Here is a 27,669-nt window from a genome sequence, read left to right as displayed (position 1 = left end):
CCTTATAAACCAAGAATCTTCTATTTGGCGAAGTAACCTTGAATTCAAGGCAGGCTTTTTATAACAGTTCATCAACCATGGGTTAAAAAAATACAGAAAAAAGCCTCAAAATGTGAATATATTCCTAGTTTGACACTATGGCAAAGTAGATACTCTGAGTGACCCTTTTCATTAAAATGTAGTGTTAAATAGTTTAGAAATAGTAGCTTTTTCAAAGTTACTAAGCATATCACTGAACTCAGGAAAGAGAGAAATGTGTCAATCACATTATATATATAGATAGAACAAAATTTGAGTGGTGAGTTTAAGTACTCTGTCATTAACAGTGATAATAGGAAACACTATCCCTCCATGAAGAAAGTCAACTTTGGGCTTCCCTGGTGGCACAGTGGTTGAGAGTCCGCCTGCCAATGCAGGGGACACAGGTTTGTGCCCTGGTCCAGGAAGATCCCACATGCCGTGGAGCAGCTAGGCCCATGAACCATGGCTGCTGAGCCAGTGCGTCCAGAGCCTGTGCTCCATAACAGGAGAGGCCACAACAGTGAGAGGCCCACGTACCACAAAAAAAAAAAAAAAAAAAAAAAAGAAAGTCAACTTCAATTCCCTCTTCAAAGAATTTCCACAGATAAAGTTCTCTGAAAAATGACTCTTAATACTAAAAACAAAACAAAATAAAACAAAGGGAAAAAATCACACACTCACACAGGAAAACAAAGTACTATGGGTTAAGAACCAGTAGAAACAGGAGATGAGAAAAACAGATCTGGAGTTGTCAAATATCAAAATTTTTGGACACAGAATCAAAATCACAGTGCTTAAAATAATTAAAGAAATAAAAGAGAAGCTTTGTTACCATGTGTAAAATATATATCTAGTGGGAACCTGCTGTATAACACAGAGAGCTCAGCTTGGTGTGCTGTGATGACCTAGATGGGTGGGATGGGGCGGGTGGGGGAGTGGGAGGGAGGTCCAAGAAGGAGAGGATATATGTATAAATATAGCTGATTCACTTCATTGTACAGCAGAGACTAACACAACTTTGTAAAGCAATTATACCCCAATTAAAAAAATAAATTAAAAAAAACAAAGCTGGAACAGCTAGGTTTGAAAATGAACCAGAGAATTTCTAAGCAATCAACAGAATACCAAAAGAAGCAAACAAAAAAAACCAAAACCAAAAATCAAGCAAACCAAAACAAAAAAAACTCTCAGTGGATGAGTTTAGAAGCAGATTAGATACAGCTGAAGAAAGTCCCTGTAAATAAGTCCAGAGAATTAAAACTGGGGAAATATGAATAAAAGAATGTAAAATATGTAGGAGACATTATACATTCAGTTGGAATTATCTTCACATGAAGATAATAGAGGGAATGCAAAAAAAAGGATTTTTTTTCTGGAATTACTAAAAGACACTAATCAGTTCTCAGACACAGTAATCCTAAAGAATTCTACAAAATAGAAATCATAGGAATCCAAAAGTATCTCTTTTTTTTACATTAAGTACATTAAAGTCTTTTTTATTTTTTAAATAATTCCATTTTAATTTATTTTTGTGTTTCACTTCATTTGTATTTAATTCCATAATACATTTGTGATTTATATAATGGTACATATATATATATATATATATATATATATACATATATATATATACATATATATATATATATATATATATTTGAGGTATAGTTGATTTACAGTATTATATTAGTTTCAGGTGTATGGCATGGTGATTCAAAATTTTTATAGATTATACTCAGTTTATAGTTATTATAAGATATTGGCTATATCCCCTATATTGTAAAATATTTCCTTATAGCTTATTTATTTTATACATAGTAATTTGTACTTTTTAATCTCCTACCCCTATCTTGCCCCTCCTTTCTTCCTTCTCCCCACTGGTAACCAGTAGTTTATTTTCTATATCTGTGACTATGTTTCTTTTTTGTTATATTCATTAGTTTGTTTTATTTTTTTAGATTCCACATATAAGTGATAACATACAATATTTGTCTTTGTCTGACTCATATCACTAAGCATAATACCCTCCAGGTCCATCCATGTTGTAGCAAATGGCAAAATTTCATTCATTTTTATGTCTGAGTAGTATTCTGTAGTGTATATATATATATATATATATATATATATATATATATATCACATCTTCTTTATCCATTCTTCCGTTGATGGACACTTAGAATGCTTCCATATCTTGGCAATTGTAAGTAACACTGCCATGAACATTGGGATGCACGTATCTTTTCAAATAAGGTTTTTTGTTTTCTTCAGCTATATATCCAGGAGTGGAATTACTGGATCATGTGTTAGTTCTATTTTTAGTTTTTTGAGAACACTCCAAACTGTTTTGCACAGTAACTACACAAATTCACATTTCCATCAACACTATACAAGAGTTCCCTTTTCTCCACATCTTCTCCAACATTTGTTATTGTGGTCTTTTTGATGATAGCCATTCTGACAGGTGTGAAGTAATATCCCACTGCAGTTTTAACTTGCATTTTTCTCATGTCTAGGGATGTTGGGTATCTTTTCATGTGCCTGTTGGTCATCTGTATATCTTCTTTGGAAAAATATCTGTTCAGGTCTTCTGCACATTTTTTAATTAGGTTGCTTATTTTTTTGACATTGAGTTGTATGAGCTGTTTATATATTTTGTTTATATATTTTATATATTAACTGCTTATCAATCATATTACTTGCAAATATTTTCTCCCATTCAGTAGGTTGTCTTTTCATTTTGTCCATGGTTTCCTTTGCTGTGCACAAGTTTTTAACAAAACTAAACATATCTTAATGAGACTGCAGTACTTGAGAGAAAAAGAGAACTTGATAAATGACTGAGGTGACATTCATCAATGGGGAAATAATGGGCTATTCAATAAATGTTTGGGGGCCAATTGGTTATCCATATAAAAAAATATATAACTGCACTTCATGTGTCTGCACATAAATCAGTTCCAAGTGGGTAAATATTATAGGCTACAGAATATCAATATAAATTTATAATTAGGAATTTTAAAAAACAACTCAGTGTTCTTTATTTATTGATTTTTTTGAAATATAATTCACATGCAATATGTTAGTTTCAAGTGTACTACATAATGATTTGACATTTGTATGCAATATGATATAATTAGAAATTTGACTTAGAGTAGGGAAGAATTTTTTGGAGACTAAGCAGATCAAAAACTTTCAAACCATAAAGGAAAATGTGGATAAATTTTACTACATTAAAATTAAAACTTTTCTGTTGTCAAAGAACACCTAAAGAGAATAAAAAGTCAACCACAAACTAGGAGAATATTTTGCAATACATATAACCAATAAAAATATCATTGGTTAAACTCATCAGTATTCAGATTAGCTATATTAATAACGCTATGATAAAGTCTTCCCACCTACTAGTTTGGCACAACTTTGAAAGTCTGACAGTGACACTGTTGCTGAGGAGTTAGAGTAGCAAGAAATCTCACACAGAGTTGGTGGGAGTATAAATGGCACAATTTACTTGACATTAACTAGTAAAATTTAACTTGTGCCTTTCTTACAACCCAGTAAGCCCTCTCCTAAATGTTTGCTCCAGGGAGGTAGTTGTGCATGTGTAGCAGAAGTCACACACAAGATTATTCACAGAAATACTTTCATAATAGCCTAAAGCTGGAGATAACTTAAATATCCATTTAATAATAGAATGTATAAACTGTGATACATTTATACCTCAGTATACCATACAGCTGGGAAAATGAATTACTTCAGGAACTGAACATCAGATGGATGGATGCAAAAACAATATAGTACAAAAGAAGCAAGTCATGGAGCAATTCTATAGAATTATTCCATTTAATTAAATTTCAAAACTAGAAAAATTGAAAAAGTAGTGCTATTTTGAAATACCTACATTGCAGGAGAAAGTGGAAAGTAAGGAATGATTAATACAACATTCAAGATGTTGCTTTCTGTAAGAGAAAGTAAAGCAATGGTGGGATTAGGGAGTATGCAATAGGGAAGGTGGACATAGGGCTTATAGTGAAAAATTATTAATTTTATTACTATTATTTAATATGCACATATATGTTTACATTTGAAAATTTAAAAACATGGAGAGAGTGTTTTCAAGCCACTCCCACCAGTGGTGAAAACAGGAAAGCAAGGAACAATAAAAAATTTAAAAATCTAAGTTTAAGTTCCCTAGGACATAATTATTGAATTACTCATGTGTGAATGACACTGCTACAACTGCCAGGAAAAACAAACAAAAGGAATGCTGTCTCAAATCTGAAGCAAACTGCAAAAATACACATTCCAGATGGAATTCATATCACTTCTTAAATTTTAAAGGCTACCAGCTGAGCAGACTTATCATTTGGGATTGTTTTTCTATGTTGGATTTTCTTTTATAGGAGATATAATGTTTATATTGATTCAGCATTGTCAAAGCAAACTTAAATTACCATAGAAGCAAACCAGGGAATTGTTTTTTTACAATGTACTCATCCATATTTTCATTTGTGGAATATAACATTGGCTCTGTCTTATTAATTAGTTTTACCAAATCAGAAGAGGAAATATCAATAAAGATTTAATAAGAATGCAGAAAGAGAATTCAAAATAATAAAATCACCTTAATAGTTTTAGCTTCGTTACTAATTTATATTATTTGCGAAGTTTGGAATTTCTTTTGGCATCTTAATTTGGTTTTCAATTGGCTTCTAACTTGTTACCATGGGAATGTTTCTAAACTTATTGAAAGAATCTTTCATTAAATATGCTTGGTTGTTACAGTAGAGTTGATATGTGATCAGTTGATTGTTTACTTCAAACTAAGTTTTTAGGCTTTTTAATATTTAACTTATTTGACTTGCAATAATTTCTGAAAACAAAGGAAAACTCCCCCAAACCTCTCAAATTTTGAAAACTAAATTACTAATTTTATATGGTTTTATAAACTTATGAGGCACCTGTCATCATGGGAAACAGGAACCTGCATTATCAATTATAATTCCTTGCAAATTGTCAATAATGTCCTTGAATCATTAACTGTAAAATTGAGTAGGTTAAATTTTTTAATTTTAAAAATTACTAGAGTACTTCACTGGTGGTTCAATGGTTAAGAATCCACATGCCAAGACTTACCTGGTGGCACAGTGTTTGGGAATCTGCCTGCCAATGCAGGGGACATGGGTTCGAGTCCTGATCTGGGAAGATTCCACATGCATGGAGCAACTAAGCCCGTGCACCACAACAACTGAGCCTGCACTCTAGAGCCCACGAGCCACAACTACTGAGCCCACGTGCCACGGCTACTGAAGCCCGCACGTCTAGAGCCCGTGCTCCACAACAAGAGAAGCCACCGCAATGAGAAGCCTGTGCACTGCAGTGAAGAGTAGACCCTGCTCTCCGCAAATAGAGAAAGCCCGTGCGCAGCAGCGAAGACGCAACGCAGCCAAAAATGAATAAATAAAAAATAAATTTATTTTAAAAAAAAAGGATCTGCCTGCCAATGCACGGGACATGGGTTTGATCGCTGGTCCAGGAAGATCCCACATGCCGTGGAGCAAATAAGACCGTGTGCCACAACTACTGAGCCTGTGCTCTAGAGCTGTGAGCCACAAGTACTAAGCCCACGTGCCAAAGCTACTGATGCCTGTGCTTCTAGAGCCTGTGCTCCATGACAAGAGAAGCCACCACAATGAGAAACCTGCACACAGCAACAAATAGTAGCCCCCACTCTTCGCAACTAGAGAAAGCCTGTGCTCAACAACGAAGACCCAACACAACCAAAATAAATAAATAAATAAACAAACAAATAAATAAATAAAATTAATAATAAAATAAATAAAAATTACCAGAGAATATAGCATTTTACTTATTTAGTTTAAAATACTCAAGCAAATTATTTTTCTATAAGTACTCTAATGAAACTCAGAGGCTAGTTCTAGACTGGTTCTATCTAAAAAGTTCGATCTAACTAGTTTGATCTAAAAAACATACAGAAATATGGTCTATTTATACAATAAATTTTGAAAAATCAGCCCAAAGAGGCTTTAATTAAGACTTTTTAAAAATAGTGACTAGATTTTAAATATTTTATCAATAAAATGTTGATTCTACCAGCTGAGTATATGGAAATGCCAGCAAGATGCTTATTTTTTCCCCTCCCTATAGTATACCTGATTTTCATATACCTTAAACAATTGACAATTCAAGAAAAGTAAATTCAGATTTATATTCTCTCCTTTTTGTTTGAGGTACTTATATTGTGATTTCACTAGAAAATTGTATGATTTTCTGCTGTTCTTTAATTTTGTGAACATAATCTTACCGAAGTATTTTGAATAGAGTTTTTAGTGCTTAAAGTCTTAACTTTTACTAATAGTTTAAATACTCTTTGAGTAAAATAACAAAATGTTTATTACTGCCTGTGCTTTATGCTTTAAAAAATAGTGTTGCTAGGGAAAGATAAGCTGGGTTGAGGACTGACTAGAGAATGTGATTAAATATATATTAGAAAGACAAGTAGCATTTTCATGATTTAAGGGTTTTGAAGAAGTTTGAGTTAATGTGTCCAAATATCTAAGTTTTACTTTTGGACATCAGTTTAAAAAAAATATTTGTTGAGTATCATTAATAGGCATACAAATTCAAATTCTCTTTATTTGTTCAAAGACTAGTGCATTTTATATAAAGAGGCAATTATAGAGTGATTGTAAAATAGAGTTAAAAACAATGTGCAATCATGTTTTAATACTAATGTGGTTAACAATCTCAATTGCAAATCAGGGAAATGCTATGAATTTCTTATAACTGCCTAGCCCAAAGGCAGGAATCTTAATTTACAATTTATGTGTACTGTAATACATTAAATTCTAGCTTCTCAAGCTTCAATTTAGCCTTCTAATGAGCTTATAGCATTTTTTGAGATGATGAAATAATTATTCTGCAGTTGATTTTTAAATAGTTGTTATTTACAAAGAAAACCTGATATTGTTATTTTAATATTTGAAGGGATTTGCTCTTTGCCAATATTGCAATAATTAACCCCATGAGATTACAGCCCAAGATTGTATTTAGAAAAAAGAAAATCTAATCATTTGATAACCTGATTAATTCTCTATGATTCTTTGATAGTTGTTCGTTTATACAATTATAATTAGTACTTTTCATCTTGAAGTGTGTATACTTATTTGAAATGTTCTACCTCTAGAATTTATATCTAAGGAGAAAAACCTATGAGGTCAGAAAGAACTACATAGGCATTATATGAACTCACAATTAAGATACTAAACTCAGTTACCCTCATTTCTCATGTTTATCCAATAGACACATTTGAATTTACTTTTCATATCCTAGATAATGCATATAGTGGCAGTTTTAGTAAACCATTGTTTTATTGTAGCAATAATACACAAAAGTACTTCATAATACTACTGGTAAAATTTATGGCCAAATATGTTTTTAATAGATCTATACTGTATAATGAATTTATTCGGTACTAGAAATGTGTTTGTGTTTTTAAAAAAGAATATGTTTAAATTATTTTTTCACTAAGAGTTTACCAGTAGATAAGATTATAACAGATTCTCTTCTGTAGTTTGCCTCTGTTTAATTATCAGAGCTTGAGTCTTATATACTCTCTTCAGATCTATCTTCTCACTAATACCTCAGCTGGTTATGAAAATCATTTGTTAAACCCATCCACTTAATACTTAATGTTGATTATAGCAGTTTATAGCTTTTTAAAAAATATAAATTTATTTATTTATTTATTTTTAGCTGTGTTGGGTCTTCGTTGCTGCACGTGGGCTTTCTCTAGTTGCAGTGAGTGGGGACTACTCTGTTGCAGTGCACGGGCTTCTCATTGCAGTGGTGTCTCTTGTTGTGGAGCACAGGCTCTAGGCACGTGGGCTTCAATTGTTGTGCCTCATGGGCTCTAGAACACAGGATCAGTAGTTGTGGCACATGGGTTCAGTTGTTCTGCAGCATGTGGGATCTTCCCACACTAGGGCTCAAACCCATGTCCTCTGCATTGACAGACAGATTCCTAACCACTGTGCCACCAGGGAAGTCCTATAGCTATTTTTTAAAATTTCCATTTATCTGACAAAATTTTTATATTGTTTTTATTTATAACCTTGAATATATCAGCCATAATTAGTTTAAACTCTTTGCTTGATAAATTCATTCTCTAGAGCTTCTGTGGTCTATTACACTGTCTGTTCTTTCAGTTAATATTCAGTCATGTTACTTGTCTCCTGTGTGTCTATTTATTATTTTTTTTTGTTTGGGTTCTGGAGATTGTATATAAAAAAATATAGAAATAACTTTAGACCTAGAATGATGTTACCCTCCTGTAGGGAAATTTTATGTGTGCTTCTGGCGGGAATGATTGATAGGAGCTCTAGCAATCAGGAATCAGATGATTTAACACTGAGTTTAAGTCTCTCTGAGGGCCAATTTACTTCTGATTCACCTGATGTTTTTGGAATGACTTATACCTGTGGTGTTGCTGGTTACAGTCTCGTCTCAAAGTGTAGAGTTTTTTATTAAGGCCTTCCCCTTGTCAATCCTTGGACTCCAATTTTTGTCCCCGTTGTCAAAAGCACTGCTCAGTTTCTCAACCTCTCAGTCACTTCTGAGGTCAGAAGATGCCATAATGGAAAAGCACTCTCAAATTGAGTGCTCACCTCACCTCATATTCATCTCCCTCAATCTTTTTTTTATTGTCTTGTGAGCTGACCTACAGAGGGCTTTGTTCAAATTATACAATATGCTCTTACTAAAACCAAGCAGAGCCCTATGTAACAAAGCAGGACCCTATAAGGCCTTGTGGGGACAGACCCCTCCCACATATCCTCTGCTTTAGATCCTCTCTGAAGTATCTAGATAAAAATATCTATGCACATCTCCAGAGTTGTTTTACAAATGATAAAATCCCCACTAGATGGAAGACATTAACTATTTGGTGACCAGGAGTACATAGCCTCCAGGCTTACTGGAGCTTAAGGATTGATCATTTAAACCCTGTAGAACTACCGTGTTAACTCACAATCAATCAGAGAATTGTGTGTGAGCTGATCACATACCCGGTGACTCCTCTCTCTCACTTGTCCTTTAAAAGTGTTTCCCTGAAACCCATCTGCGAGTTCAGGTGTTGTGAGAACTAGCTGTCCTGGTCTCCTTGCTTGGTACCCTGCGATAAAGCTGCACTTTCCTTCACCACAACCTGGTGTCAGTAGATTGACTTTACTGCATGCAGGCAAGGGGACCCAAGTTTGGTTTGGCAACACCTGCAGGACCTTCCCAGGGACAGACCCCTCCCCCACACCCCCTGCCTCTTGTTTATAGAAAAGCTTTAGTCTCCTAGGCTTTCCCTGAATTCTAAAGAGCAAATTTAGTCAGAGAAGTGAAAAAATGCAGAAACAAAGGAAAACAATCAGGCAAGACAAAATAATAATAGTCTAGCCATCAAATAAAGTCAAGGACCTTTAGTTCCTCTTCAACGGCTATTGATAATATCTTGAGACATATTCTTGAGTTGTTTTGCAGATACTAAAACCCCCACCCGGTGGAAGAAGTTAAGTACACGCTGACCACCAGTACGTAGACCCCAGACCTGTTGGAGCCAGAAAACTGATAATTGAGATTCCTGAAATATCACCCTATTATCTCAACATCAACCAATCAGATAATTGTGCACAAGCTGATCACATACCCCAGGACCCTCACAATGTCTTTTAAAACCCTGCCCCAGAAGTCATTGAGGAGTTTGTGTCTTTTGAGCATTAGCTGCATGCTCTCCTTGCTTGGCACCTTACAATAAAAGCTGTACTTTCCTTCACCACAACCCAGAGTCAGTAGATTGGCTTTGCTGCACATTGGGCAAATGGACCCAAGTTTGGTTTGGTAACATTACTAGAAATGCAATTTCAAAGTGATGTATATTTTTTATGAGTTTCATCTTACTAAGTAGATTCATTCTCACTAATATACATTTATGCCTATTTTCAACCCAGGTCACAGATGAAATTATCTTTAAACAGAAAAGACAAAAACATCTTAACTGCATTGAAACTAGCTACTGCAGTATATTGATCAATAACATCAGCTGAAGAACTTAACCATATGCCAGGCAGTCACTGTACCAAGTGCTTTCCATGTAATAACTCTTTTAAATTTCACAATAATTCTATGAAGGAAGTATTGTTATTATTTTCATTTTAACAAGTGAAGAAAAGAAGAATTAAAAACAAACCTGAGAGTTCCTAATAAGTACACTCTATATAGACTTATTAAATAAATACAGGTTAAATCTCGTATTGTCAAATTTTTCCTATTGCTTTGAATATTCCATTATTTAATAAGTTAGACTTTTCATGGCTTTAATCTTCAAGAAAATTTAAATTTATATTAGGTGTCCTCTTTAAGAGAATGGAAGTAAGTAATCTATTTTAAAAATATTCCATTCAAAATGATTAATTTTTTAAATTAGAAAGACAGAGAGATATATTCAATTATGTGTGTGTCGGAGGGGAATGGATGTTATTCCACTGTTACTTTGAAAATTGCAATCACCAGCTAGACTGAGTGGGAGCATATATTAGCCATCTTACCCCATTGTTTTTTCTCCCTTTATTTTCCTCTGTTTATTGTTTATTGTGGATTGTAATGTAGAAGGTACATATTTTAAAGTGTCATATTTACATTTTTTCACAGGATAGTCTTTGAATTTAAAGATTGTGTCTTATATTCTAATTAATTATTTTTAGTTATTGAACAATATATACTTTAATAGGCAGAGCACCCTTGATGCCTTTCCACCTCTAAGATATAGGTATAATGATTTAATACACAATGTTACATATGTAATGTGTATGTCAATTAATTTCATTGCTAAATTATTTTATCTTTATCATGACTGTTTCAAATATGATATAGTCACTTATATTACCACTTATATAATATGTAAGTCTAAATTTAGACTTTTAATCATACTTTTAGTCTATGAAAAAATAGTTTATCAGACACACATTTCTAAAAGCACTGGTCTTGCTGAAGAGTTTTTTATGATATCTGCCAAACAGATTTTCCAAGCAGATCTTTTGTAATGGTATTTGCATATTTTTGCTGCATGAAAAAAAAAGTAATAATAAGACAGTGAAGGAAAAACAGACCAAGCAATGGGAAAAAAAAAGATAAATTGATATGCAAGAAACTGTTCATGTAAAATACACATTTTATGCAGCAGTCCTCTCACTTCCACATTTTCAGAAGAGAAATGCATTCTTTAGTGGGGACATGTTTAAATATTTTATAAAGTTATTCCATGAAATAATATCCCCATGGTGTAAATACTCCTAAAGAAATTATAATCTATTTCATTTATTTTAGTCTGTCTCCAGGAGGGTCCCTCCCAGGAATACTGGTGCAACATCCTAAGAAGAGGCTAAAAAAATTATATTATAAAGACATTAATTTTTGTTTGACTTTTGTGTGATGTCAACTGAAAAAAAAAATCACAACCTAAAAGTTGAAAAGTATGTTTATTTGGTAGATTTTCTGGGGACTCAAGCCTGGGAGGCAGCCACTTAGATAGATCTGAGAGAATGCTTTGAAGAAGTAAGGGAGGAGCCAGGATAACAAAACCAGGTAGTAGGAATATCAAAAGATTATGGTTAAAGAAAATCAGACTTCTCAAGTTAATTAACTTAGCACTTTTCTATGTATGGGAAGATGCAAGAGTCTGGGCTTATTGAAGTCATTCCTTTGATATGTATCTTAACTGTCTAGGACCAGTATCAGGTCCTTTCTTGTCCTGAGTACACTCGGGGTGCAGTTGGGCACCGCTGCAGTGGCTGAGAGCTTGGTGGTGGGTAGCCTGTTTCCATCCTAAGTTCCCTCAGGGCTCCCCATGGGGTGGGGATGGGAGCGGGTGGGGGGGGCAGTAAGGAAGGCAGCTCTGGCTTGATGGTCACAACATACTCTGTTTCCTGATATGGCAGGTGGCATTCTTGGTCCACATGAACTTGAAGAAATGTGAACCCTCCAAGCAGTTAAGTAGCTCAGGTTTTTATTATCTGAGTTTTATGTATAGAATAAGAATCTTTGTCTGCCAATTCTTGCTCCTAAAAAGATATTAAGATGTGATTTCACCAACTGATTTTGGGAGGTAATTTAGCCCATTATCTTTTATCTTTTATCTTTTATAGTGTCTGACATTATTGAACAAGAGAACTTTTATTTTTTACTGCCAGCTTAACTTAATCTCTTTTAAGGCTAAATGAGCATATGCCATCATTAGCAGCCTGAATCTTATAATACCTAAAATGATGTGAAATAGCAAGATAGAATAATAGGTAAGACAGTAATGTGCGATCTATATGCTAACTACACTGTTAGGTTTTATGTCTTTGGTTTGTTATTCTGTCTCAATATTTCATATATAACTCCAAACAAAAGTTTAAAATTATTTCAAAGTAACTTTCTTAGTTTTCTGAAATTATGAAAAATAAAATGACCACTGAAAACTAGCACACAGTAGATAGTCAGAACCATCTATAATTTATCAACAAACCAGAACCATGTTTTACATTACGTTGTATATTCTTAAAGTCTTTTTTTCTGTACAAACAGAAATAGAATACACAGGCTTGAAAAGTAGATTATTTTAAAAATTGAATGAATTTTCAGTTAAGTGAAGTTATGAGTCACTGTGTACCAAAGATGTACATGCATCCTAAACATGCAGGAGAGACTTGATAAGCCCTAGGAAGAATTTTTCATTGTTATTACCTCACTTTGTATTTTCTTATTCCTAAAATTAAATATATGAGTCATTGTAAGGCAACTCTTTAATAACCTGAGTTGCAAATGTGGCAGAAACAATTCAGTATCGCAAGCACTTTAAAAGATCTGTTAAGGTTTGTGTTGATGTCAGGTCAGGCATATTGTAATTGTCTGGGCCACCACTATAATATTCCTTATTTGGAATGAGGTTTCAGCCTTATCCTAATGGTTAAATTGATTTCTGCACATTTGTAGTACTTCCTACTTCATCAGAAATTGTCACTTTGTGTGCAAATGTTAGAAGATCAAATTTACATGTGGATTCAATTCTAACGGTCCTTCTGCTTTATCATGTGACTTTAATGTGTTCATTCAAAGGTTAAACCAATCATTAAAAAATTTAGTAAAACCTCATTAATTCAGACCGCACTCTTCAGGGAAATATGGTAATTTTGACAACAATGTCTGAAATACATGCAAATAATTCCTAGCGGGAGACCTGTTGATGTTGAAGGAACATCAGGTTGATAGAAACATAGGCCCTGACTGTGCACTGAATGTCCCAGAGGACAAAAGACGTTTTACTTTGGAGATGGTTTGCTGTTTCAACTCGGATGGAGCCTGATTCTGCACAATCCTGGCTGGAAACTTGCTAAGAGTGACTTTTACTCATTTGTTCAACAAATGATTTTTGAATATTTACTGTTTTCTGGATGAATAATTAAGTACTGGGAATGTAATGGCAAGCAAACAGAATATAGTTCTGACTCTCCCAGAAATTACATTCTATGGAAGCAACACCTATAAATAAATGACTGACTTGGTTAGCAGATAGAAGTAGATTACTTGGATTTCCCTCAAAACTGTCTTAATATTAAAATATTTTTGTTAGTTTTTGTAAAGATTTGGCAAAGACTTTAAATTCTTCTTAGAATATTCGGGATACTTTGGTTGTACATTCAGACCTACATTATTTTGGTATCTTCATAGATTTTGTATATATCTAAGAAAGTGGACTTGAAAAATACTGAAAACCAACTATGTGCCGGTGGTTGGCTTGATAGCTTATATATCATCTCATTTAATCTAAACAACAGTCCCATGAAAGGCACATGTGCAGATTTTAAATATTTTAAAGATCAAGAGGTAAGAAATCTAAGAGTTAAAGAACATGTATGAGATCTTGAAAAAATAATATATAGAACACCTTCTATATGTCAGACTTGTGCCCAGTATTTTATACACTTAAACTCTTTTAAACCTCCCATCCCCCAAAACCCTGCATAATAAGTTTCATTAACCTTAATTTACATTTAAATAATTTGAGATTCAGAAGTTTACATGATTTGACCAAGATTATGCAGGTAGTCAATTGCAGAACTAAATTTCAACATAAATATATCTGCTTGAAAAAAAGGCTTTGGTATTTTCTTATACCAAACTCGCCAATAACTCACCAGAATGGCCAGAGTAGAATTCTGTTACCTGAATACTTGATAAGAGTTGCCTTTAACCAAGTGATTACTATGTGCCAGGCATTATGCTAAGCACAATGCTAATATATGCCAAATTATGCTAATATATAAAATATAGATCTATATGTAAATATACACACACCCATATGCACACATATATGTGTAGAGTTAATCTATTTACATTTATATATGTGTTTTAAGAACATTTTCATGTTTGTGAAATACATATGTATTGCATATTATCTGCAAGTCTTACAACATTATGGACCATAACTCAGATGTTATTATGCTATTTACTAATGAGAAAACCAAGACTCAGAGAGGTTAAGGGACATATTGTCAAATAAGAGTAAATAAGTAAATAAGACTAATTAAGAATAGATTCAGAATTGGAATTCAAATATTTGACTTCAAAGTCCTTGCTTCTAACCATTACCCGACACTGCCTCCCACAATATAATTATAGCATATGATTTCTAATCTTATGACTAAGCTAATAATTTTAATCTTCCCTGAAAAAGTTATTACTCTTCTCTCGCCCTTAAGAAAGAAATGTCCAACAAATGGCCAACAGATACATGAAAAGATGCTCAACATCACTAATCATCAGGGAAAGATGCAAATCAATACCACCTCACATCTGAGAGAAAAGCTATCATAAAAAGACAACAAATAAGGAGTGTTAAATAAGCAGTGTGGAGAAAAGGGAAACCTTGTGCACTGTTGGTGGGATTGTAAGTCCATGTAATCACTATGGAAAACAGTATGGACGTTCCTCAAAAAATTAAAACTAGAACTACCATTTGGTCTAGCAATTTCACTTCTGGGTATTTACCCAAAGCAAACAAAAACACTAATTTGAAAAGATACGTGCACACCAATGTTCATTGCAGCATTATTTACAATAGCCAAAATATGGAAGCAACCTGTGTCCTTTGATAAATGAATCAATAGAGAATATGTGTGTATGTGTACACACACAGACACACACACACAATGGAACACTACTCAGCCATAAAAAAAATGATATCTTGCCATTTGTGACAACATAGATGGATATAGAAGGTATTATGCTAAGTGAAATAAGTAAGACAGAGAAAGACAAATACTGTATGATCTCTCTTTTATGTGGAATCTAAAAATCTAAATAAACAAAGCAAAATGAAAACAGACTCATAGACACAGAGAACAAATGCGTTGTTGCCAGAGGGAAGAGGGGGGCAAAATAGGCGAAGCGGATTAATGGGTGAAAACCTCCAGTTATAAAATAAATAAGCTATGGGGATGTAATATACAGCATAAGGAATATGTAATAACTTTGTATGGGGACACATGGTTACTAGACTTATTGTGGTGATCATTTCGTAATATATGCAAATATCAAATCGTTATGTAGTACACCTGAAACTAACACAATACATCTGAACTATACATCTTTTAAAACAAATATGAAAGAAGGTAATGTTCAGATGTAATAGCAGTGCAATGACTTGAAGGCATTCTCATTTGAGGCAAACTGTATTGACCATTAACTATACATGGAGATGTTGAAATAATGAGGATAACTATGTCTGTATTTAATATTAGAAACCAAAATTGTTAGTTATATAAAAATTTGAAATATCTGAAGAAAAAGTTAAGTTGGGAATAATATTGAAATATAAACTTGTGTAATATGAACTTCTTTTTAAGAAGAAGATGATATGATCTGCTTTTTGTGGCAATATAATAATCTAAAACTAGGAAAACAGAGATTTAAAGCCATTACAAATAATCCAAAAGATATACTGTGCTTTAGAACATATTATTATCCAGAAGCTATCAGTTGATCCTTTTGTATATTAACTTATCCAAAATCTTTTGTATATTTACAATAACCAAAGCACTGATTGGAAGTGAAAATGTAGTAAAATGATTTGATCACTCAGCCAGCAAGAATTTATTGAATTTTGAATTTCTCGCATGTGCAAAACTACATAATTGAGTTGCAGACTGAACTGCAGGAGTGCCAAACATTAATCTGTTTTTTTTTTTTTTTTTTTTTTTGGTCTGTCATTGAGTAAAAATACTGAAACATCTGGTCACTTTAATCCATTCAGTCAGAAATTCAATAGGCCACACAGATTTTCAGACTCCAGGATGCCATTCAGCTTGTTTGCTTTAAATGTTGGTTTATTTGAAAACTATGTCAAGTAGTCAGTAGCCTGTGTTTAGTTATTTTAATATGCTTGACAGGTATCTTCCCTAAGAAAACGTAGAGACATGGAAAAGCGAAAACATGAGGCTCATTACTCAGAAGGCTTCAGTCAAGTATTTCCACACACCTATTTTGTTCTCTGTCTCCTATTCTGCTTGCCTTCCTTTCTGAGTTGTTTTCCCCCATCTCTGCCCCTCCCCACCTCCCGCAGGCCTCCTCAGGCTTCTTTTTCTCTCAGTCTCATAAAAGTGCTTGTCATTTTTCCATGGGCTACCTAAGAATTACACAAAATAATATTGGTATGAATTACTGCACATAAAACTGTTGATAATGGTTAATTTAGGAGAAGGGACTTTTTCTGCTTTTAACCTTGAAGTTTTACATTTGTTTAAATTTTCCAAATATGTGCATGAATTACTTTATGTATTCGTTTTTAGGATCAGTAGAAATTAATGCAGGTAGTGTCATCATGGACTGTTTTTTCTTCCTTCTATATAGGTATCTATAATTTTAAAAACGTATGTAGTTTAAAAATGAGGGAAACACAATCTTTCACCTATGTATTCAATTCATAAGGAATAATCAGCAAACAAAACCTCAAACTGGACAGGATAAACGTATTTATTGGCTAAAAATTGATGGGATCATCAAATCTTTTTGACACAATTGTGCTGTAAAGCATTTGGCAAGGACAATTAGGATTGATAGAAACAATGGTCATAAAAGAAAAACTATACTGGCAGAAATTAGTATGAGCAAATATCTGATTAATGAATCACAGATCATGACTGTAAAATTTAAATAGGAAAGAATTGATGTCAATTGAAATATTTTCAGAGGAACACAACTAGGAATGTAAAATATTAGAATTAGTTTATCTGCATTATGTAGAAAATAGATCAAGGAATTTCATTTACTTAAATTCTGGCATTTAGTTCAGAAAAATAATATCTTCATGATAATTCTTCAGCATTGGTAAATTTCTGCATTCAAGTCCAAATGTCTCAAACTGTAACTGATTTATTAGTCAGAGGAATTATTTGATGTTCTAGACATGCATTCACAGTAAACGGAATTAAATTTTACAAAATGGTAGAAGAAAGTAGATAATTTTGTTTGTTATGTCATTGATATCTACTATATTTTTGTTTGCATGAATATAATTTCTTCTCTCTGATCCTTTGCTGTACAAGTCAATATTCTTATATTTGCAAAATTTTTTGCCATGTCATCTACCTGGTAGGTACATTGACTTCTGGTGTTTATATAAATTTATAGTAGTCGCCATTCCTTTTCTCTTATTTTCTCATGTTCTTTTTTGCCCAAATTTGCATATTTTGAATCATGTCCTTTTGGAAAATACTGAACGTATCCCATGCTCATATTTCAACTTTACCACTCAAGATAGAAATGAGTAATTTTGCTACCAAAATACAATGAAATAAAGAGGACCTGCTTCATTATTCCAGTATTGAGAATATATATTATGAGGTTATGATATAGTGTGATGTCTTACTCTATGCAAGAGAGCATCCTGTGCTATATTGAAATCACTTTCTACTATTTAACCCAAACATTATTGTCTATAATTATTTTTCCTTTTTTATCAATTCTAATTTGTGAAAATGCTCATGATTAAAAAGGCATGCCCAGGGAAGCAAGAGTCATACCATATTTTTTATATATATACACTCCATCAGAAGTCTAAGCATACTTTATATCAGTCATAAACAATCATGGCAAAGCTTCCCTTTTAAGGTTGGTGCTTCAAGGGTTGTTTATGTCTTCAAATATTTGCTCCAAAATGACTAATCCTTATTTTAAGTTGGAAAAGTTATTAGTGAGTTCAAGTAGATTAGTATTTTGATTTGAAAAATTATATTAGACAAACATGATTCTATCCAGTTTTATGAATCACTTTGGATGGCCAATTAATGCCAGATTCTAAAGCCAACTGTATTTGTCTTAAGATTCCAGATGTTTTCTGATTTGCTGCTGCTGTCTGGTAAAGCAATACAGCTATGATAATAAATACATTTTATTGGCTTTATTGAACAGGGGCTAAAATGTTCTTTTTTTTTCTTATAGTCTAGTTTAGCCAGAACGTACTGGAGATAATTTACAAAAGGATAATTGTATGGGAGCTTAGGAAATTCAGTTGTGACTAGCAATTGGTAATTGGAAGATTTTAAGTTAAAAAATTTGGAGGACAAATCTGTTATTCTACATGCCATAAAACAAGTATAAAAATTATGTAACAGTTTAATTAGCAATGGAATTTCAACATTTGAAATTTACTAAGGAAGCTAATGAAGCAGTTAAGGCCACCTAGAAAACAGAAAGAATTTTGAAGTTTTTGGGTTTTCCAGCAACTGTTCATTGTGATAGAAGAATATCATTTAGAAAGGGTGCTTTTGAAGTTATTATATAAAACAAGTAGAAAACTTTGCACAAATCTATGGCAGAAGTTCGAATTATTTTGATCTCCTGAGTGTCGTGTCTCTACTAACAGAGTAATTCCATTTTTACTATTTAATTTTACTTCTTTTAAAAACTCTTAATTATTTCTCCTTGTCCTGAGTCTTCCTTCTGCTAGAGCCTCTCATTATGATTTGGGAGCATCTTATAGAATTTTGTCAAAGTTGACAAGTAGATTTCTTCTTTTAACCTTCAACATTTTCTATGATTATGCTGGATCAGTTGTTAACTTATAAAAGGGAAAACGCAAATAAATGGGTATTCTTTTGAATCACCATGCCACTTTCATCTCATCTCTAACAACATATTTTTTTAAATAGTAGAGTGTAGTGATGTGTCTTCAGATATGAACAATTTTTCATTATTTTTTATATTTGCTTCCTCTTCAAATATGTCAAAGAAATTAGAGTAAGATTATTTTTATATGCTTTGCCCCAATACCAAGTTATAAATACTGTTAACTTATTAAGAAGCTACTCTAAGGAAAAATTATAACCATTATAAAAATTGATGCTCATATAAATAATAGTTCTATGTGTTTTTTTGAAATTTAATATTTTATTTATAGTTTTAAAATTTATTTCAATACTAGTAAAACTCCTTTCCTATATTTATGATGAAACACAACCCCACGTCATTAGTTACGTTTCTTTTTTTTTTTCTTTTTTTTATTAGTTTCTGCTTTATAACAAAGTGAATCAGTCATACATATACATCTGTTCCCACATCCCTTCGCTCATGCATCTCCCTCCCTCACACCCTCCCCATCCAACCCCTCCAGATGGTCACAAAGCACCGAGCAGATCTCCCTGTGCTCTACGGCTGCTTCCCACTATCTATCTACCTTACGTTTGGTAGTGTATATATGTCCATGCCTCTCTTTCGCTTTGTCACAGCTTACCCTTCACCCTCCCCATATCCTCAAGTCCATTCTCAAGTAGGTCTCTGTCTTTATTCACGTTTTACCCCTAGGTTCGTCATGACATTTTTTTTTTAATTCCATATATATGTGTTAGCATACGGTATTTGTCTTTCTCTTTCTGACTTAACTTCACTCTGTATGACAGACTCTAGGTCTATCCACCTCATTACAAATAGCTCAGTTTCGTTTCTCTTTGTCGCTGAGTAACATTCCATTGTATATATGTGCCACATCTTCTTTATCCATTCATCCGATGATGGACATTTAGGTTGTTTCCAGCTCCGGGCTATTGTGAATAGAGATGAAATGAATATTTTGGCACATGTCTCTTTTTGAATTATGGTTTTCTCAGGGTATATGCCCAGTAGTGGGATTGCTGGGTCATATGGTAGTTCTATTTGTAGTTTTTTAAGGAACCTTCATACTGTTCTCCATAGTGGCTGTACCAATTCACATTCCCGCCAGCAGTGCAAGAGTGTTCCCTATTCTCCACACCCTCTCCAGCATTTATTGTTTCTAGATTTCTTGATGATGGCCATTCTGACTGGTGTGAGATGATATCTCATTGTAGTTTTGATTTGCATTTCTCTAATGATTAATGATGTTGAGCATTCTTTCATGTGTTTGTTGGCAGTCTGTATATCTTCTTTGGAGAAATGCCTATTTAAGTCTTCTGCCCATTTTGGGATTGGGTTGATTGTTTTTCTTGCTATTGAGCTGCATGAGCTGTTTATAAATTTTGGAGATTAATCCTTTGTCAGTTGCTTCATTTGCAAATGTTTTCTCCCATTCTGAGGGTTGTCTTTTGGTCTTGTTTATGGTTTCCTTTGCTGTGCAAAAGCTTTGAAGTTTCATTAGGTCCCATTTGTTTATCTTTGTTTTTATTTCCATTTCTCTAGGAGGTGGGTCCAAAAGGATCTTGCTGTGATTTATGTCATAGAGTGTTCTGCCTATGTTTTCCTCTAAGAGTTTGATAGTTTCTGGCCTTACATTTAGGTCTTTAATCCATTTTGAGCTTATTTTTGTGTATGGTGTTAAGGAATGATCTAATCTCAAACTTTTACATGTCCCTGTCCAGTTTTCCCAGCACCACTTATTGAAGAGGCTGTCCTTTCTCCACTGTGCATTCCTGCCTCCTTTATCAAAGATAAGTTCACCATATGTGCGTGGGTTTATCTCTGGGCTTTCTATCCTGTTCCATTGATCTATCTTTCTGTTCTTGTGCCAGTACCACACTGTCTTGCTTACTGTAGCTTTGTAGTATAGTCTGAAGTCAGGGAGCCTGATTCCTCCAGCTCCGTTTTTCGTTCTCAAGATTGCTTTGGCTATTCGGGGTCTTTTGTTTATCCAAACAAATTTTGAAATTTTTTGTTCTAGTTCTGTGAAAAATGCCAGTGGTAGTTTAATACGGATTGCATTGAATCTGTAGATTGCTTTGGGTAGTAGAGTCATTTTCACAATGTTGATTCTTCCAATCCAAGAACATGGTATATGTCTCCATCTATTTGTATTGTCGTTAATTTCTTTCATCAGTGTATTATAATTTTCTGCATACAGGTCTTTTGTCTCCTTAGGTAGGTTTATTCCTAGATATTTTATTCTTTTTGTTGCAGTGGTAAATGGGAGTGTTTTCTTGATTTCATTTTCAGATTTTTCATCATTAGTGTACAGGAATGCCAGAGATTTCTGTGCATTAATTTTGTATCCTGCTACTTTACCAAATGCATTGATTAGCTCTAGTAGTTTTCTGGTAGCATCTTTAGGATTCTCTATGTATAGTATCATGTCATCTGCAAACAGTGACAGCTTTACTTCTTCTTTTCCAATTTGGATTCCTTTTATTTCCTTTTCTTCTCTGATTGCTGTGGCTAAAACTTCCAAAACTAGTTTGAATAAGACTGGTGAGAGGGAGCAGCCTTGTCTTGTTCCTGATCTTAGTGGAAATGGTTTCAGTTTTTCACCATTGAGGACAATGTTGGCTGTGTGTTTGTCATATATGTCCTTTATTATGTTGAGGAAAGTTCCCTGTATGCCTACTTTCTGCAGGGTTTTTATCATAAATGGGTGTTGAATTTTGTCAAAACCTTTCTCTGCATCTATTGAGATGATCATATGGTTTTTCTCCTTCAACTTGTTAATATGGTGTATCACATTGATTGATTTGCGTATATTGAAGAATCCTTGCATTCCTGGAATAAACCCCACTTGATCATGGTGTATGATCCTTTAATGTGCTGTTGGATTCTGTTAGCTAGTATTTTGTTGAGGATTTTTGCATCTATGTTCATCAGTGATATTGGCCTGTAGTTTTCTTTCTTTGTGACATCCTTGCGTAGTTTTGGTATCAAGGTGATGGTGGCCTCGTAGAATGAGTTTGGGAGTCTTCCTTCCTCTGAAATTGTTTGGAAGAGTTTGAGAAGGATGGGTGTTAACTCTTCTCTAAATGTTTGATAGAATTCGCCTGTGAAGCCATCAGGTCCTGGGCTTTTGTTTGTTAGATTTTTAATCACAGTTTCAATTTCAGTGCTTGTGATTGGTCTATTCATATTTTCTATTTCTTCCTCCTTCAGTCTTGGCACGTTCTGCATTTCTAAGAATTTGTCCATTTCTTCCAGGTTGTCCATTTAATTGGCGTAGTAATCTCTCATGGTCTTTTGTATTTCTACAGTTTCAGTTGTTACTTCTCCTTTTTCATTTCTAATTCTATTGATTTGTGTCTTCTCCCTTTTTTTCTTGATGAGTCTGGGTAATGGTTTGTCAATTTTTTTTATGTTCTCAAAGAACCATCTTTCAGTTTTATTGATCTTTGCTATCGTTTCCTTCATTTCTTTTTCATTTATTTCTGATCTGATCTTTATGATTTCTTTCCTTCTGCTAACTTTGGGGGTTTTTTGTTCTTCTTTCTCTAATTGCTTTAGGTGCAGGGTCAGGTTGTTTGCTCGAGATGTTTCCTGTTTCTTAAGGTAGGATTGTATTGCTATAAACTTCCCCCTTAGAACTGCTTTTGCTGCGTCCCATAGGTTTTGGGTCGTCGTGTCTCTATTGTCATTTGTTTCTAGGTATTTTTTTATTTCCTCTTTGATTTCTTCAGTGATCACTTTGTTATTGAGTAGTGTATTGTTTAGCCTCCATGTGTTTGTATTTTTTACAGATCTTTTCCTGTAATTGATGTCTAGTCTCATAGCATTGTGGTCGGAAAAGATACTTGATACAATTTCAATTTTCTTAAATTTACCAAGGCTTGATTTGTGACCCAAGATATGATCTATCCTGGAGAATGTTCCATGAGCACCTGAGAAAAATGTCTATTCTCTTGTTTGTGGATGGAATGTCCTATAAATATCAATTAAGTCCATCTTGTTTAATGCATCATTTAAAGCTTGTGTTTCCTTATTTATTTTCATTTTGGATGATCTGTCCATTGGTGAAAGTGGAGTGTTACAGTCCCCTACTATGAGTGTGTTACTGTCGATTTCCCCTTTTATGGCTGTTACAATTTGCCTTATGTATTGAGGTGCTCCTATGTTGGGTGCATAAATATTTACAATTGTTATATCTTCTTCTTGGATCGATTCCTTGATCATTATGTAGTGTCCTTCTTTGTCTCTTCTAATAGTCTTTATTTTAAAGTCTATTTTGTCTGATATAAGAATTGATACTCCAGCTTTCTTTTGATTTCCATTTGCATGGAATATCTTTTTCCATCCTCTTACTTTCAATCTCTGTGTGTCTCTAGGTCTGAAGTGGGTCTCTTGTAGACAGCATATATATGGGCCTTGTTTTTGTATCCATTCAGCCAATCTGTGTCTTTTGGTGGGAGCATTTAGTCCATTTACATTTAAGGTAATTGTCGATATGTATGTTCCTATTCCCATTTCCTTAATTGCTTTGGGTTCGTTATTGTAGGTATATTCCTTCTGTTGTGTTTCTTGCCTAGAGAAGTTCCTTTAGCATTTGTTGTAAAGCTGGTTTGGTGGTGCTGAACTCTCTCAGCTTTTGCTTGTCTGTAAACATTTTAATTTCTCCATCAAATCTGAATGAGATCCTTGCTGGGTAGAGTAATCTTGGTTGCAGTTTTCTCTCCTTCATCACTTTAATTATGTCCTGCCACTCCCTTCTGGCTTGTAGAGTTTCATGCTGAGAGATTAGCTGGTAACCTGATGGGGATTCCCTTCTGTGTTATTTGTTGTTTTTCCCTTGCTGCTTTTAATATGATTTCTTTGTGTTTAATTTTTGACAGTTTGATTAATATGTGTCTTGGCGTATTTCTTCTTGGATTTATTCTGTATGGGACTCTCTGTGCCTCCTGGACTTGATTAACTATTTCATTTCCTATATTAGGGAAGTTTTCAACTATAATCTCTTCAAATATTTTCTCAGTCCCTTTCTTTTTCTCTTCTTCTTCTGGAACCCCTATAATTCGAATGTTGGTGCATTTAATGTTGTCCCAGAGGTCTCTGAGACTGTCCTCTGTTCTTTTCATTCTTTTTTGTTTATTTTGCTCTGCAGCAGTTATTTCCACTATTTTATCTTCCACCTCACTTATCCGTTCTTCTGCCTCAGTTATTCTGCTATTGATCCCATCTAGAGTATTCTTCATTTCATTTATTGTGTTTTTAATCAATGCTTGATTCATCTTTAGTTCTTCTAGGTCCTTGTTAACTGTTTCTTGCATTTTGTCTATTATATTTCCAAGATTTTGGATCTTGGAAATAGAATCTTGGATCATCTTTACTATCATTATTCTGAATTCTTTTTCAGGTAGACTGCCTATTACCTCTTCATTTGTTAGGTCTGGTAGGTTTTTATCTTGCTCCTTCACTTGCTGTGTGTTTTTCTGTCTTCTCATTTTGCTTATCTTACTGTTTTTGGGGTCTCCTTTTTGCAGGCTGCAGATTCGTAGTTCCCGTTGTTTTTGGTGTCTGTCCCCAGTGGCTAAGGTTGTTTCAGTAGGTTGTGTAGGTTTCCTGGTGGGGGGGACTAGTGCCTGTGTTCTGGTGGTTGAGGCTCGATCTTGTCTTTCTGGTGGACAGGTCCACGTCTGGTGGTGTGTTTTGGGGTGCCTGTGGCCTTATTATGTTTTTAGGCAGCCTCTCTGCTAATGGGTGGGGTTGTGTTCCTGCCTTGCTAGTTGCTTTGCATAGGGTGACCAGCACTGTAGCTTGCTGGTCGTTGACTGAAGCTATGTGCTGATGTTGAGATGGAGATCTCTGGGATATTTTCGCTGCTTGATATTCTGTGGAGCTGGGATGTCTCTTGTGGACCCGTGTCCTGAAGTTGGCTCTCCCACTTCAGAGGCACAGCACTCACTTCTGGCTGCAGCACCAAGAGCCTTTCATCTACCCGGCTCAGAATAAAAGGGAGAAAAAGTAGAAAGAAAGAATTAGTAGAAGAAAGAAAGAGAGAGAGAAAGAAAGGAAGAAGGAAAGAAAGGAAGGAAGGAAGGAAGAAAGAAAGAAAGGAGGGATGGAGGATGGATGGAAAGAAAGAAAGGAGGGAGGGAGGGAGGAATGAAAGAAAAAGAAAGAGCGAATGGAAGAAGGGATGGAGGGAGGAAAGAAAAAGAAAGAGTGAAAGGAAGAAGGGTGGGAGGGAGGGAGGGAGGAAGGAAAGAAAAAGAAAGTGTGAAAGGAAGAAGGGAGGGTGGGAAGAAGGAAAGAAAGAGAGAAAGAAGGAAAGGAGGGGCGGAGGGAGGGAGGGAGGAAGGGAAGGTAGGAAAAAAAGAAAGAGCAGGTAAAGTAAAATAGAATAAAGTATAAAATATAGTAGTGTTATTAAAATTAAAAAGTAATTGTTGAAAAAAAACGGACAGATAGAACCCTGGGACATATGGTGGAAGCAAAGCTATACAGAGAAAATCTTACACAGAAGGATACACATACACATTCACAAAAAGAGAGCAGGGGGAAAAATCAAAAATCTTGCTCTCCAAGTCCACCTCCTCAGTTTGGGATAATTCGTTTTAAAAAGAGGAAAAGGGCGAAAAGTCTGAAATCTTGCTCTCTAAGTCCACCTCCTTAATTTGGGATAATTCGTTGTAAAAAGAGGAAAAGGGGGGAAAGGCTTAAATCTTGTCCTCAAAGTCCACTTCCTCCATTTGGGATGATTCGCTGTCCATTCATGCACTCCACAGATGCAGGGCACATCAAGTGGACCGTGGAGCTTTAATCCGCTGCCTCCCAGGCTGCACAGAGAGATTTCCCTGTCTCTGCTCTCACAGCTCCCGGGTCTCAGCCTTGGACCTGGCCCCGCCTCTGCGCGTAGGTCGCTGGAGGGCGTCCGTTCTTCGCTCAGACAGGACGGGTTTAAAGGAGCCGCTGATTCGGGGGCTCTGGCTCACTCAGGCAGAGGGGAGGGAGGCACGCGCAGTGTGGGGCGGGCCTGCGGCGGCAGAGGCCGGCGTGACGTTGCACCAGCCCAAGGTGCTCCGTGCGCTTTCCCGGGAAAGCCATCCCTGGGTCCCGGGACCCCGGCAGTGGTGGTGTGCACAGGCTCCCCGGAAGACGGGGTGGACAGTGACCTGCGCTCGCACACAGGCCTTGTGGCGGCGGCGGCAGCAGCCCCAGCGTCCCACGCCCGTCTCCGGGGTCCGCGCCTTTAGCCGCGGCTCGCGCCCGTCTCTGGTGCTTCTTTAAGCAGCTCTCTTAATGCCCTCTCCTCGCGCACCAGGAAACAAAAGGGAAGAAAAAGTCTCTTGCCTCTTCGGCAGCTCTAGACTTTTTCCCGGACTCCCTCCGGGCTAGCCGTGGTGCACTAACCCCTTCAGGCTCTCTTCCTGCCGCCAGCCCCAGACCTCTCCCTGCGCTCCGACTGAAAGCCGATACCCGAGCCTCAGCTCCCAGCCCCGCCCACCCTGGCGGCCGAGCAGACAAGTCTCTCGGGCTGGTGTATGCCTGAGGGCACCGATCCTCTGTGCCAAAATCTCTCTGCTTTGCCCTCCACACCCCTGTTGCTGTGCTCTCCTCGGCTACTCCAAAGCTTCCCCCCTCCGCCACCCGCAGTCTCCGCCCGTGAAGGGGCTTCTAGTGTGTGGAAACCTTTCTTCCTTCACGGCTCCCTCCCACTGGTGCAGGTCCCGTCCCTATCCTTTTGTCTCGTTTATTCTTTTTTCTTTTGCCCTACCCAGGTACGTGGGGAGTTTCTTGACTTTTGGGGGGTCTGAGGTCTTCTGTCAGCGTTCAGTAGGTGTTTTGTAGGAGTTGTTCCACGTGTAGATGAATTTCTGATGTATCTGTGGGGAGGAAGGTGATCTCTGCGTCTTACTCCTCTGCCATCTTCCTCCGGGGTCTAATAGTTCTATGTTGTTAGCATGTTATTATAACCTGCTTCAGAAATTCACACAGAGTTATGCCTCTGAACTCATCATAGCTTAGAACTGTTCCAACTCTGGGATCTCAACTCCAAATATCCTTCCTTAATCCACAACCTCTTGTTCTTCTGTCATTTCTTATTGTATCATTCCCTCTGATCACTGTGACCTCCAAGTTTACCTATTTTTAGGTTTTCAGTCCATTATTTATTTTTTGACTATGTTTGCCTTCTGTATTAGTATGCCACCGTAGCAAACTACCACAAACTGGGTGGCTTAAGACAGCAGAAATTTGTCTCACAGTTCTGGAATCCAGAAATATGAGATCAAGACATTGGAAAGGCCATGAAGTCCCTCCGAAGGCACTAGGGAAGGATCTCTTCCAGATCCCTCTCCTAACTTCTGGTAGCTCCTTGACTTGTAGCAGCACAACTCCAACCTTCACATGGTATTCTCACTGTGTGCATGTCTATCTCTGCTTCCA

The 27,669-nt window shown here is 35.6% G+C and overlaps 1 protein-coding gene across 1 annotated transcript in view; it reads left to right on the top strand.

The window, feature by feature from the left end:
• Positions 1–27,669, top strand: part of GUCY1A2 (guanylate cyclase 1 soluble subunit alpha 2) — a gene marked incomplete at both ends in the record, with an annotated part of 393,777 nt that overhangs the window by 274,559 nt on the left and 91,549 nt on the right. The window lies entirely within an intron of this gene.

Source organism: Hyperoodon ampullatus (genome assembly GCF_949752795.1).
Source record: "Hyperoodon ampullatus genome assembly, chromosome: 7".
NCBI classification, from domain to species: Eukaryota; Metazoa; Chordata; class Mammalia; order Artiodactyla; family Ziphiidae; genus Hyperoodon; species Hyperoodon ampullatus.
This window is presented reverse-complemented; position numbering and strand designations above follow the sequence as displayed.